Genomic DNA, 10,681 nt, shown 5'->3' with positions numbered 1-10,681 from the left:
GCTGAGAAGGAGGCCGTGAAGACTTGGGAAGCTTGCACGGGACGAGACTCCCTGAATAGCCCAGGATCCCGCTAAGGCCGGGAAGAAGCACACTTTCTCGAGTCACTTAGAACAGCTTGGAGGCTGGGCAGGAGGCAGCAGATGGGAGCAGGCCTTGCCAGGGCTGGGGAGACCCCTGAGGCAATGGGGGACAGGGGCCAGTGTCCTCAGATGGCCGAGCCTTCTCCTGGTTTCAGGCCAGGAGAAGGAGGAAGCGGTCAGACATTGTAGGGCGCACCTTTGTTTTCCTGTTATTTTTCCTATTAAGCTTAAAATGGAAACTCAGAATAATTGAAGAATAATCCTTCTCACCCAGATCCCCCAAATGTTAATATTTTACCATATTTGCGTCATCATCTCTCTGTATAGTTTTTCTTCCTCCTGAACCATTTGAGAATAAGTTGCAGACATGATGCCCCTTTACCCTTCAGCATCCTTTTCCCAAAACAAGGGCATTCTCTTGCCTAACCAGAGCACAGTGATCAAAATCAAGCAATTAACAGAGATCTGATCCTCTTCTCTAATCGACAGACTTGAGTCAGATTTTGCCAAATGTCCCAATTATGTCCTTTGTAGCAACAGAAGGTCCTGTTGCATCCAGTGGGCCCTCATTCTTCTTCGCTTTACTCTGGAGCCGCTTCTCCCTCAACCTGTCTGTGTCTTTCCCAGAGTTGACATATCCGAGGGGTGAAGGGGCATTATTTTGTAGACTGTCTCTCGCTTTGGATCTGGAGAAACTTCTTGACCTCAGTCTGAAAACCCACCCCACCCTGGCTAGCTCAACTCCCCACAGCAAGCGAAATGCTGCCCGCCACCCAGATGAGCCTTGGTGCCAGAGCAGGGGGGAAGACGAGGTGGTAGAAGGTTCCAGAGTCAGCAGAGAAGGCAGGAGTGGCAGGCGAGACTCGGTGGGGGTGGGGAGTCAAAGTGTGTTCGTTACCAAACCTGCAGTGGAAACTGCCCGCAAGCCTTCCTGCCGCGTGCTGCTCGGAAGCTGCGTGACCTCCTCGCCTGCTCCGTCCTTTCCCATCCAGAAGGAAACTGCACTTAAGGGAGGAAGGCGGTCTGGTGGCTTAGGAGAAACTGGTATTGAGGGGTGCCATCCCCGAGGGCCCTGGCACTGGGATTCCCAGGCCAGGCACCCAGCCCTGCAGATGCATCTCAGCTTGACGCACTGGGGCCAGTATCCAGCTGGCGTGCGTTGAAGCCTCCAGTGACATTTTCTTGGGTTTGCTGGAAGCAAGTGTGTTCTTCTTACACAATCTAAAGAGATTGCCTCATCTGGCCTGGGCAGAAGGCCTGCACCTGCTGTTTATTCTAGGGATTTTTGTCTTCCAAGAGGTAGAAAATCAATTCCTTGCATTGGTGTTGGGGTCCAGGGGGCACAGTTTCTCAACCTCGGGACTTAACTCAGTAGCACCACCTCCCTGCCCCCCGCCATAATTCATAGCTCCTCTTGGCCTTAAATAATAAAACTCTTGGGACACTCCCGGAAGCTGGGAGGCGCTTTAGGCACACTCATCAAGCCCTCTTCACCCCACATTCACCACCTCCCACGTGGCCCCCGAGTCCCTGGAAGGGGTACGTGTTCCTTGGAACATTCCAGGCCTCCACTGCTTCACTCCTGTTTCCCAGCTGTGAAATGGGTGCAGACCGCTCTGTGGGTGCAGGTGGCACACGAGAGCCCCAGACAGCATTGCCCCGTGGGTGTAATTCACGGGTGTGGCTGAGCTTCCTGTGGACGTTTCCCTCAGGCTCCACGTTCTGCAAAGACCCAGTGCTGAGTTGAGAGAACGTGAACACAAAACCCAGGAGGACTTCTGTCTTTCTTCGGGAGGCACGTTTGTTGGACAAGAGAGTTGAAGCCCCAACACAACAATCTTAAAAGGAACAGGATCCCTAGAAATAGGACAGTCGGCAAATGTATCAGCTGGTAATGGATAAGCAGGTCTCAGGAGGCTGTAACTCAGGTCACTGGTGTTTGAACCTGCTCACGTCTTAAACAGCAGGGGGCCGGCCTCCATCCCCGTGGTCTCTCCTCAGTGACAGGGGGGTGTGAGGGGCCTCCTCCCAGCTGCCCTGGCGGCTCAGTCGGAGCCAGCTGTGCCCACAAAGCCTCTAGTCAGGCCTCTCCTCCCAGCTGCCGTGGTGAACAGGTTTGCCCTTTCCAAGCGCCTTTAGGTCACTTGTGGTCTTTCCATGGAGCTGGACAACAGCCATCTGTTCTGCCTCTCATTTCATCCAGAAAATCCCAGTGTCCTGCCCCCCCCCTCCTCCTAGGGGTTCTGTTTCAGCCCCCCGTCCAGCCTTCCAGAAGGCTGTCTGGCTCTGAACCGGGCCCCTGCCGGGTTCCTCCGTCTGCCCTTTGTCCAATTAGACAAACACTGGTGATGCCCAAGTCCATGCTGAGCACAAGCAAGGCCATATGGTCAGGAGATGAAGGTTTCTGGGGCCAGTGGTAATGATGATGACCTGAACTGAATCTGCAGCTTTTAAAGAACCTTTACCTGGTAGAAGTTAGGAACAAGGCCTGGGGAAGATGAGAACAAGCCCTATGGGACTGGATTAGAATTGGAGGTATCAACATGAGCTGGTGGTTTCATGACACAGACTTGTGTGTGTGCACATGCATACACACACAGGCAAATAAACACAGAAACACACACACACATACATATAGAAATATACACACACACACAGACATATAGGTATGGGTGTATGTATTTATACACATACGTTTCCTAGAAGCAATGACACCCCAGTAGCAATGAGCACACCTAGCACCCAGACCTTGGTTTCTTAGTACCATTCACTACTAAAATGAACTGGAGCTCCTTGGAGAAATGGCTGGTTTCAGGGCTGGAGGACAGAAAGCACAAGCTGAGCCTGGAATATCTTGTGTCAGAAAGTAAGTAAATGCTCAGAAAATAAGGGGGACATGTCAGAAGGACACCCCTGTTGGCCAAATCTTGACACAATTTAAGCATCAAATAAAGAATGATAGTAACAGACTATAAGCCACTGAATAAAATAAGATTCCATGTATACATGCTGATATAAATGAGTAATTGAGGGAAAGAAAAGCTCTTCTTTTTTTAATATTTATCTTTTTTTATTTCATTGCGCTGGGTCTTCGTTGCGGCTGGTGGGCTCCTTAGTTGTGGCATGCAAAATCTTAGTTGCGGCATGCATGTGGGATCTAGTTCCCTGACCAGGGATCAAACCCGGGCCCCCTGCATTGGGAGTGTGGAGTCTTAACCATGGCACCACCAGGGAATTCCCGAAAAAAAGCTCTTCTTTTCAGTAGAAAGCAAAGTGACAAGTATAGAAGAAATGATGGAATCTGACAAGCATCAGTAGCAAGTAGCATAGTAATAATTGATTCCAGCAAGAATCATCAATGGATATTAAAAACAGTGGGTGAAAATTTGCTGGGTAAACTGAATATTGACCTGGTCTCAAAGAATCTCACTGTAAGTACGTGTTAATTACAAAAAGAAAAACAGTGACTCTGCAGTGGCGAAACCTGGCAGCCACCACCCTAAGCCGCGTGATCGCGGGTAACATCACCAGGAATGGGACACATTGACCTCAGGTGTCTCCTGATATGATCACAGAGAGGGACACATGTCACCTCTGTAGTATTCCTACCAAAAATGCAGAACCTGCATCTAGAGTTGAGGAAACAGCCGACAAACCTACACTGAAGGAACATCCACAGGATCACAGACAACAAACTAACTTCAAAAATGCCAATGGCATGAAAGACGAAGACTGCAGAACCGCTTCAGATTAAAGGAGAATGAAGAGATGTGACGACCATGCGATTTCTTCGCCATAAAGAACATTATTGGTGAGATCTGAATAAGATCTGTAGGTCAGAAAATAATGTGGTGTTAATTTCCTGATTTTGATAATTGTACTTGTGGTTGTGTAAGAGGTTATCCTTGTTTTTAGGAAATACACCCTGAAATATTTAGAATTAAAACAGGCATCATGGCTGCAGTTTACACTCAGAGGATTCAGAAAAAGACGCACCTGTATAGAGAGCAACAAAGCAGATGTGGGAAAACTTCGGCAGTTGGAGGATGGGTGAACGGTGTACAGGAGTTCTTTGTGCTAGCCTTGCAACTTTTCTCTAAGTCTGAAATTACGTCCCCCAAAGTTAAAAATACATCTTCAAGTTGTCGAAATGTTTTAAAAATCATCCAAAATAAATTGTGTTGGCCCTCCTTGTCCCATTGTACCCTTTTCATATTCACTGCCTACTTCACCATGCAGCCCTCTGGGACTGGTCGCTTGCCCATTTAGAATCTACGTGAAGGTTTTCGAAGCCTTTCTGGGCAGCAGGGAGTCCTCGCTAGGCTGAAACACACAGCTCGCCGGGTATTCTCACAGCTCCTACATGCTCTGCCCTGTGGTCAGTTATTTCCCAAGGCTTATTTTACTGCTGGTCTGCAAACTCCTTAAGGGCAGGGACTGTGTCTTATCTTCGTGTCTCCTTTACAGTGAATACTCAGTAAATATCTAATGGAATTAAGTTGAAAGGAAGTATGCATCTTCGACTCTCCGTGTCTTTGACCACTCGGTAAAGCATGAAAATAGCATACGGTGAGCAATTACAATTGAGTTACAACAGGGCATCCTGGTGATGTTACTGTGTTTTCCCTCCTATTAGAAAATGTGTTCTTTTAAAAAAAATGTCTTTATTGTAGAAAATTTGGAAAATACAGAGAAGCAAAAGTAAGAGAATGTAACTGATTCAGAGATGGCAGCGTCGGCTCTTCCCTGATGAAGAGCCACCCACTACCCGAAGTTATCAGTGTCTGTCCTTTCGAGCGTTTCCTATGCAAAATTTTAAATGCGAACTTACACCTAGATGTGTATATACATATATTCATATTATGCATACTGATGTCTGACATTAAGTTTTTGTTTTTGTTTTTGTTTTTTTTGGCCACACCACACGACATGTGGGACTCTAGTTCCCTGACCAGGGATTGAACCTGCGCCCCCTGCATTGGAAGCGCAGAGTCTTAACCACCGGACCGCCAGGGAAGTTCTGACATTAAGTTTTTATTTTATGCACAGAATTAGATGGATCAAAATCTTTGGTTACCATGTATTTTTATTATTAGTCCATGCGTCACAGCTCTCTTTTATCATTCATTCATCAATTCATTCAATAATAATATTGTAATAAAACTCAAGAATTAGAACACTGACAATAATTGAAATCTACCCTATGTACTCCTCCCAGGGTTTATCCCCCCACCCCTCAGAGGTGACTGAAATCCTAAAGTATAAAAAATACATTGTTTATTTTTATTTTTTTAACTTTATAAAAAGGGAATTATACTGTAAGTTGTATAAGTCAGGGTTCTCAAGATAAACAGAACCAAAAGGATATATATATCCCTAAAAACAAGGGGGTTAGGGGTGCCAAGCCTCCCCATAGTTGAAAATCCAAGTATAATTTAGTCTGCCCTCTGTATCCGCGGGTTCAACAGATCACAGACAGTGTAGTACTGTAGTATTTACTATTGACAAAAATCTGTGTATAAGTGGATCCATGTTGTTCAAGAGCCAATTATATATATACATGGAGAGAGAGAGAGAGAGAGAGATTTTAAGGAATTGGCTCACGCTACTGTGAGGCCAGCAAGTCTGAAATCTGTAGGGCAGGCAGCGGGCTGGAGAGCCAGGGAAGAGCTTGAGTCCAGAGGTCATCTGGAGGCAGAATTCCCCCTTACTCAAGGGAATCCAGTCTTTTTTCTTAAGGCCTTCAACTGATTGGATGAGGCCCACCCAGATTATGGATGGTAATCTGCTTTATTCAAAGTTGACTGATTTAAACGTTAATCTCACCTAAATAATACCATCACAGCATTTAGACTGGTATTTGACCAAATATCTGGGTACTGTGCCCTGGCCAAATTGGCACATAAAATTAGCCATCACATAAATAGCCTCCTGGACTTGATCTTTTTCACTCCACATTATGTTATGAAGATTCACACACTTTTTTGGGTTTGTTTGTTTAGCTGGAGTTGATTCATGTTCACTGCTGTATAATATTCTATCGTGGGGAAATGCCCTCACCCTGTTCCATCTTCTGCTGGTGGGCATCAGGGTCATGGCTCTGCTGTCACAAACAGCCTAGGGGACTCTCTGGCACTTGTTTCCTGGGGTAGATGTGCGGGGCTTTGTCTTGGGTATATACCCAGGGGCGATTTCCTGAGCTGTCAGGCACGTGAATGTCCAAGTTCATAAGGAAAAGCCAGATGGTTTTCCCAAGTTGTTACACTGGTTTCACTCTCCTCGGCCATGCTTAAGAGGCCTCTGGTTCACAGCCTCTCCAGACCTTGGCATTGTCAGATTCTTCATTTTTGTCATGAAATGGGTGAAAAACTCTTCTTTTTTACCGCCTTGGTTTATGTTTCCCTGATTAACAAGGAGGCTGGGCATCTCTGTGTGTGCTCCTTGGCTGTAGGCGTTTCCTCATTGGTGAAATGCCTATTCGTGGCTTTTGTCCACGTTTCTATTGGGCTAGGAGTTCTGTATATGTTTTTAACACAATTATTTGTGCTCCTGCCCTGCTCACCGCCCACTGCCACCCCTTTGGGGTCCCAGCGGTCCCTCACGCCTTGCCCTTGAGTGTTGAGGGACTCTGAGCTCTCACTGCTTTCCAGCGGGTCATGTCCTCACCACAGCCCTTGACCTTCTGTCTCCTTTGGGTTCTCTCACTCGCTCTCCATACGGGCAGCTCTAGCTGGCCATCTTGCCTGCATCCTGGACTCCGTGTGGCTGAGACCAGCCCCGGCCCCGGCTGTCCCCACTGTTGGAGTCTCAGCCACACCATCTGCCTCCAAGTCACCGGCTCTAGCTGAAATTACCCTGCAATGGATCCCGACACTGAGAGTCAGAGCCATGGGTCAGAGCCTTGACTATGCTTCTATTTCCAAAGTCTGGATCCTCCTGTTTTCAGAGTACAAAAGGGTAAACTTCAGGTCCAGGGAGGGGGTTATAACTCTCTCTCTCTCTCTTTCCAAACAATTCGTGTTTTCCTGCCTGCCTAGTGGGTTAAGCAATGAGACATCCCCTTTCTTGTCCTCCGATTGAGTTGCTTCTTTGCTTAACACAAGCTTTAGTTCAGGAGATAGAAATATTTATAAAGTATCATTTATTAAAACTTTACTAAAATATTAAAGGAAGTTTAAAATGAAAAAATGTCATACATAATCCTACCAATCCCCTCCGTTTTCATTTTTTCTGGTTCCCTTCTAGTTTCTATCAACATACGTATCTATTTTTATGTTGTAATTACTGTGTGTAGTTATATGTAGTATATTGAAAATGAAATAGTTTCTCCTCCCCCTCCCCGCACTTTACATTACTTTTACATGGCTTGAACGTGTTGCCGTATTTTTATTGTTATCTTAGTGATCACCAATTTAAATGAGCCGGTAGAGTTAAGTGTCCTGTGATTGGGGCTCTAGGTTGTTTCCAGTTTCGTGTTTGTTATAAGCAATGCTCCTATGAATAGTTATTTTTACTTGGGAAATCTGCAGGGCTGTCCCACTGGGTCAGAGGTGGCACTCGGACGTCTGCGTTTCCAAATCGGTTTCCTCCACATCGGTGGCTCACAGTGTAGATTTCTGAAGCTGCTTCCCCACAATTTGTTTTATCGTTTTCCTCTAAACATGGATTTTAAGAGACTGGAGACTAATAACTTCAAATGGGAAAACTTAAGAAGATTGAAGTACACGCAGGACCAAGAGTCTGTGATATTGGCTCACCAGTGCCCTGTGTCCCACACTCTGTGGCCAGGGCGTGCCCTCCAGTGCCCCCAGCCCGCTCCTCTTAATCTCCTGGATGGAGCTCGAATTGCCTCCTCCCTCCGTGGGGGGCTCCGCACCTTGGGGGTCCATGTGCGAGGCTGGGTTACCCACATCTGGTGGTTGAGGACCATCCAGGGCTCCCAGGAACTTCAGTGGCCTCTGGGAAACTGGGATAGTGGCTGGGACTGGACACAAGTCAGAAGGAAGGGGCCGCCTCCCACGGGTGGGCCAGGCAGTTTGAATGGAGTGTGGGACGCTGGGTGTGCATCCGCAGAACGCCGACCCCGGTGCAAGTGGGCTGATGTACAGCCTCCATCACAAGCTGGAAAGAGGCAAAGAAGAGACGCGTCCACACACGCATGCTGGGGAAGGCGGAGGCTGCAGGGAACAGAGGGCGGCCATGTACTAGGCAGCTCTGGCCGCCGTCACGAATACCACAGACTGGGGGCGGGGGGTTTAAACAACAGACCTTTAATTCCCTCAGAATTCTTAAGGCTGGAAGTCCAAGATCAAAGTGTCGGCAGGGCTGGTTTCTCCCGAGGCCTCTCTCCTTGGCGTGTAGATGGAGGTCCTCTCCCTGTGTCCTCCCATTGTCATCCCTCTGTGCGTATCTGTGTCCTCATCTCCTCTTCTTTTTTTTTTTTTTTAATTTATTTATTTTTGGCTGCATTGGGTCTTCCTTGCTGCACGCGGGCTTCCTCTAGTTGTGGCGAGCGGGGGCTACTCTTCGTTGCGGTGCGTGGGCTTCTCATTGCAGTGGCTTCTCTTGTTGCAGAGCACGGGCTCTAGGTGCACGGGCTTCAGTAGTTGTGGCACGTGGGCTTCAGTAGTTGTGGCGCACAGGCTCTGTAGTTGCGGCTCATGGGCTTAGTTGCTCCGCGGCATGTGGGGTCTTCCCGGACCAGGGCTCGAACCCGTGTCCCCTGCATTGGCAGGTGGATTCTTAACGACTGCGCCACCAGGGAAGCCCCATCTCCTCTTCTTATAAGGACACAGGTCTTATTGAATTAGGGTCCACCCATATGACCTCATTTTACCTTAATCACCACTTTGGAGACCCTCTCTCCAAATACTGTTATGTTCTGAGGTCCTGGGGGTTAGGGCATCAACATGGGGGTTTGGGGGGCAGGGTTCAGCTTAGCAGCAGCTGTAACTCTGGGAGCTCAGTGCAGTTCTGAGCCCATGCCCCCCGGGGCAGGGACTCCACTGGCTGCAGAAGCCACACAGCAGCCTCCCACTAGCCTGCAGCTTCTGCCATTGGCTTTCACAGGTGCGGTGGTGGGTAGGGGCCTCCCCGGCCTTCACCTGTCCTAACTCACCTCTGATTTGACCAGCCAGCAGCCTCCCAAGCTCCCACGCAGGGTCACTGCTCCTTCTCCCACCTGGGAATTCTCATCAAGGGTGAGACCCGCCCCTGGGGTTTTGGGGATGAGAAATGAGCCTCACCAAAGAGATTTTCAACCAGGTTCCTCCGAAAAGCCAGGGCTGCACCTGCAGGAGTCTTGGAGCCAGGCTGCGGGCAGCCTTGGGCATGACTGCGTGGGGCTCACAGCAGCAACTTCGGGACACTCCAGTGGGAGGGAGGGTTGGCCTTCCCTTCAGCGCACCTCCCCCAGCCTTGGCCGTGTTGGGGAGGAATCTTGGACCAGAGATGCCCCAACGAGAGCCCCTCCGGGACTGAACCTCCAGAGCTCCCTACTCACGAGAGCCCCACTTCTCCGTGTCCTCACCCAGCATGGCCTGCCCCTTGGTCTCCAGCCCACCTCTGTCCTGGAGCCGCCGTAATTGGGTTTGTCCCCTACAGTCCGGCCGGTGTCTGTCCTCCATGTACTGCTGACTTGCAGCAGGGGTCTGCTCTTCATCTTGACATTCTTGCGCCAAAGCATGATGTTTGACACAGAGCAGTTTCTTAATGTTTGCTGAAGGAATGACTGAATGCGAGAAGTTAATAGCCAAGTAGCCTTCAGAGCGCACAATTCTTCATGAAGAAGAGGGTCGTTGAGAGGGAGAAAAGGACAAGTTGCCAGGGCCACCTTTTTGGGTTAGGAAGACAACAGTCACTGGCCTGGGACCCACCATCTGAGCTGTAGGCCGCCTGCTGCAGCCAGGACTTAAATGAAACACTACTATAAAATGTGCAGGTGAACTAAACCAGCAGGAACGGCTAATAGGAGAAAATAAAATCAGGATTGGAAAAGACGTCTGTGTGTGGTTCGTCTGCACCCTCACAATGGTTGCCGGAGTTCATCTGTGAACACTGATAAGACTTGAAGGCAGCACAGAACACGAACGATTTTATTTCATTGAATTCAGGCGTGGTGGGTGACTTTGCCTGTTATTTAAAATGTCCATAGTTTGTTCCCAATATATCTACTCTGCAAATACTAATAATAGAAGGACCCTTTGCAGAGGGCAAGACTGGAGAAGCTAGCTTGACAGCAGCTCATCGGAGGGGGGTTCGGAGTGGCCCGTGCTTAGGCCGGCGATGCTCTGCTAAAGAAGTGAGCTGGGCCTTGGCTCCATCCCTGGGGACGGAGTGAGCAGAGCAGACTCACACAGATAAGAGCCTGCACACAAAAGAAAAAATAAATCGGTTGGCCTTCGTTAAAGTTAAAAACTTCTGTGCACCAAAGGATACTATCAAGAGAATGAAAAGACAACTCACAGAATGGGAGAAAATATTTGCAAATCGTGTATCAATAAGCGACGAATATCCAGAAAATATAAAGAACTAACATTCAACAACAAAAACCTCAAGCCAACCCAATTTAAAAATATGCAAAGAGTTCCCTGGCGGTCCA

This window comes from Eubalaena glacialis, chromosome 8 (genome assembly GCF_028564815.1).
Source record: "Eubalaena glacialis isolate mEubGla1 chromosome 8, mEubGla1.1.hap2.+ XY, whole genome shotgun sequence".
NCBI lineage: Eukaryota > Metazoa > Chordata > Mammalia > Artiodactyla > Balaenidae > Eubalaena > Eubalaena glacialis.
Note: the sequence above shows the minus strand (reverse complement) of the source record.